We start from the raw sequence: 4,611 nt of genomic DNA on the forward strand, positions 1-4,611 counted from the left end.
TCAAGACCAGCCTCACCAACATGGTGAAACCCCGTCTGTACTAAAAATATAAAAATTAGCCAGGCATGGTGGCGCATGCCTGTAATCCCAGCTGCTTGGGAGGCTGAGGCAGGAGAATTGCTTGAACCCAGGAGGTGGAGGTTGCAGTAAGCCGAGATAGTGCCATTGCACTCCAGCCCGGGTGACAGAGTGAGACTCATCTCAAAAAAAAAAAAAAAAAAAAATCCTCTGCTAGAAACACTTCTGCAGCGCCTTGTAAATGCCAGTGTCTTGCCCTCTCCCACCCTCTCACCTCTGCTTCTCCTTTGGCTGTGTCCTCTCTAGTGCATCTGATCTGACATGCACTTCCCTCCCTTCTCTTCCACGTTTCTGCAGTTAACAGCGTAGGTAATGGAGGAAGAGCGCAACACCCAAGTGATTTTTGTCCAGATGTATTTCAGTCACATTAAATTTCTGAGGTTTCAGATTTTATCTTACTGTTTGTGTGTGGTGTGCGTGTTTAAAAATTAGAGTTTGTAAAAGAATTCTTGTAAAAGTGTGCTATGTTCCTAGCAAGTTATCTTCTTTCTACGGACAGTGGCTGTATTTTCCTCGCCAACGCCCCCTCATGCTGTTCCTCCTCCGCATGTGAGTTTGATCATTGCTGCATTATGGTTTTCTCTAGCACGTTTTTTGGTAATGCATCCCTTTTTGGGAAAGAGGCCAGCCCTTCACCTCCCATGTCCAGCTCCCCAACCTGGTCTACTGGCAGCAACACAAAGACCCTCATGGAGGCACGGGGACAGCTGCTTCCTGACTTTGTTGTGGCTGCTCCAGGGCTTGTTCTGAGGTCACTGACTTTGTGGTTTTTTGTTTGTTTGTTTTGAGACGGAATCTCGGAATCTCGCTCTGTCGCCCAGGCTGGAGTGCAGTGGTGTGATCTCCGCTCACTGCAATCTCCGCCTCCCAGGTTCAAGCAATTCTCCTGTCTCAGCTTCCTGAGTAGCTGGGATTACAGGCATGCGTGACCACGCCTGGCTAATTTTTGTATTCTTTTTCTTTTTTTGAGATGGAGTCTTGCTCTGTCGCCCAGGCTGAAGTGTAGTGGTGTTGTCTCGGCTCACTGCAACCTCCACTTCCTGGGTTCCAGTGATTCTCCTGCCTCAGGCTCCCAGGTAGCTGGGATTTCAGGCTTGCATGACCATGCCCAGATAATTTTTGTATTTTTAGTAGAGAGGGGGTTTCACCATGTTGGCTAGGCTGGTCTCAAACTCCTAACCTCAGGTGATCCACCCGCCTCAGCCTCCCAAAGTGCTGGGATTTCAGGTGTGAGCCACCATGTCCAGCTGAGGTCACTGACTTTGAACATGGGGTGTCCTTTCTTTATATGTTGGTTTCTGTCTGGCACAGAGTAGGAACACAGTAAAGATGATCTGGCTCTGCATTTGTAGCCCGGAGGCAAAATTGCCATCCTTTTCTTTGTTGTATCAACAGCTCTCTTACAATGGCCGGGAAAGTAAGGAAGATGAAAGCTGCTTACTGTCACACAAGTTGGGTACAAAATTCCTATTTGGTCACTTTGGGAGGGAGTTCAAACCAAGTTCTCTGAGTCTGCTAACTTTGTTCTAAACCCAGTCTATTCTCCATTCAGGGTCACATTTGCCTCTGTCCCGAAGAGTAAGTCTGCCACCCTCTTGGCTCAACTAAATTTCTTTAGGTACTGGAGAAGTTTACCTTCTTCAGAAAGAAATGGTTTCCTTCCTTGCATGGCAAACTGGGCTCACTCTCCCTTTAAATACTAAGACATTGAGCCCCATGTTCATGAGAAGAGGTGGCCAATGCTAGAAGGTCTCTGCCGGATTCTGCCTCCTGCCTTTTAAAAATTTGGCTGTTGTTAAAACCCAGAAGGACACGAAGAGCGCTTCCCACTGTCTATCCATAAAAGACACTGCACTGCTTCATTAGCCCGTGGCCATCAAACATAAACACAGCCAACCACTCCGATGATATCACAAAGTCCCATGGCGGACTGGACTGGTGGAGAGCAATTCAGCACGGCATGCCATTTTTAAATACTGTGCTCTCAAAAATAAATATAGCCACTAAAGGGAAAACAGTATTAGGTTTAAGTCGTGAGATAAAAATGTCTGTTATGTAAGGTTGTAGTGTTCATGCTCAGCCCTTTTCTCTCAGGACTCCTTTCCCAGTTCTTTTTCACTTCAAAGGAAAGTACCATTTAAGAAAGAGGAGGGTATGACCTCAGAGGAGAGAAGAAACAGCAACAACAGGGACCTCGGATCCTAGAGGTCTTCACAGGTGGGGTACAGGTGAATTTGTTGCCATTTAAAGGACTCATTTCTTGGCAAATTTTCTCCTTTTTTTTCATTTTTATTACTCAAAAAAGTTTCATATTTATTTAGCTTTCTGACTCTGTGCTTATGCCTTCAATACTTTCACAACGATTTTCTGCTCCTTGATAAGGAAAGCACGCTTGACCCTGTCACGAACACGTTTAGCACACATGGAACCACCATAGGCCCTGCTGACATGTTTCTTTGTTTTGGACAATCTCATAAGAACTTTAGGTCTTACAGCACGGACCCCTCGAAGTCGGCCTGGGTACACACCACATGCAGATTTTGGTGCTTTCCCAACCTTCTTGGTATAAAGGTGAACAATTCTATTACCAGGGGTTCAGGACAGCCTAGTTTTGTTAGAAGCTGTATTGTAGGAAAGCCTACGTCGCTATGCCAAATGCTGGACTATTCTGAGTGTCTGCAGACAATGTCCCCTGACAAATTTTCTTCTAAACAATGACTTCTGCAGAACTTGGACAGCTATAAAAGCCTCAATTGCTTGCGTTTGGCTAATCATTCACCATTTATTAAGTGTCCACATTGTACAAGGAACAGAGTTTAATTCTAAAATAAGCTTGAAACACATGACTAAAACTTCAATTCCTAGACAAATATAACCAAATTGCACAACTTGCTACATGTTATCTGATTTACCGATTGGACCATATTTACTTTGAGTGGATGAGGCTTAATAGAAAACAGCTTGATCTTTTCCCTTCCCTATCCCCCAGGTTCCCTGGCAGGGACTGGAAATAGGGGGAAAGGAAGAGGATGCCAATTTAGAGCTGAGTCATGTACAATGCTTAGGCGTGTACTTTTGCTTGTCATCTTACAAGTTTCTGGTCAGTTCCCAAACCCATTCCCTATTCAGCGATTCCAAAGCTGCATCACATTCCCAAGCATCTTGAAAGTCTTCCTCTCCCATTGCCCACCTGTTCTCAACAGATGGCTTGTCGCATACTGAGAATGTTGAGGCTATCAGCTGAGAACTTGTTTACTTTCCTCCTTCCCAGCCAACAGATTGACCTGCTTTCAACCTCCCTCCTTCTCTGTGGTTTTAAGGCTCATCTCTCTACCAGTCTTATTGATCAGATCACCTTTCAGCTTCTCTGGACTTAAATCACATCTTAAGATGGAGATTAGATTCTTTAGTCAGCCCATAGGCAAGAGTCACATATAGTCAGAATTACTCAGAAGTTTTCTTAAGTCACCCATAACAGTAGATGAAACATAGCTTTAGGAATACAATACTGTAAAGTAATATGCAGGTGTGAGTATGTCAAGTAGATAGTATTTATAGGTGTAAGGTATATATACTATTTAATGTATACTATAATATATACCATACAATTCCAAGGAGGATTATATTGAGAAAATAAATCAAGCTAGCTTTTTGTAACATTTGAGCAAATTTGTAAATATTCCTTTTTTTGTTTTTTGTTTTTTTTTGAGATGGAGTCTCACTCTGTTGCCCAGGCTGGAGTGCAGTGGCCCCATCTCAGCTCATTACAACCTCTGCCTCCTGGTCGGTTCAAGCGATTCTCATGCCTCAGGCTCCTGAGTAGCTGGGACTGCAGGCACACACCACCACGCCCGCTACTTTTTGGATTTTTTGACAGAGATGGGGTTTCAACATGTTGTCCAGGCTGAGAATATTCTTATTTCCCATTTGGTGTCATCGCCTAAGTTTTTGTGGATAACTTTGTCAGTTTCTCCGTTGTCTTTAGTTAGTTCTTCAGTTTCTTTCACAAGATTGTAGTAAAACCTTCACTACCCACTAGTATGAACAATGCATTTCTCTTATTTGTCTATGGTTGGGAAACCCCTAAATCATCCATACCTTCTTCGGTAGGTTTCACTAAAAGTCCTCTCTGTCTGCCTGTAGGCAACCTCATTGAGGGCAATTGCCCATTGAATTTCCAGCATTATTTACATAGTTCTTTCTCTCTTTCTCTCTATCTCCCTCCTGCTTCATTAGATGATAAGACTTGGCTACATCTAAGAGAAATCCAAAATAGCAGTGGCTTATATAAGAGATAACTTTATTTTTTTTATCTTATAAAACAAATCCAGAATTAGGTGGTGCAGAGCTGTTTCGGTGGCTCCACGGTCACCAGGGACATGGTCTCCTTCTCCTTTTCTGTTCTGCCATCCTGGTTTGTGGCTTCCATCCTCGTGGCTACTGAAGCTCCAGCCACTGTGTCTACATTCCAGTCAGCAGGAGGAAGGAAGGCGGTGTTCAGGAAAATTACCCGAAACTTGGAAATAATGCAAA

General features: G+C 43.8%; 1 pseudogene; it reads right to left on the reverse strand.

Annotated features, from left to right (window-relative positions):
* Window positions 1-2,391: 2,391 nt before the first annotated feature.
* Window positions 2,392-2,853, reverse strand: LOC100613819 (large ribosomal subunit protein eL34-like; annotated as a pseudogene).
* Window positions 2,854-4,611: the final 1,758 nt, after the last annotated feature.

This window comes from Pan troglodytes, chromosome 7 (genome assembly GCF_028858775.2).
Source record: "Pan troglodytes isolate AG18354 chromosome 7, NHGRI_mPanTro3-v2.0_pri, whole genome shotgun sequence".
NCBI classification, from domain to species: Eukaryota; Metazoa; Chordata; class Mammalia; order Primates; family Hominidae; genus Pan; species Pan troglodytes.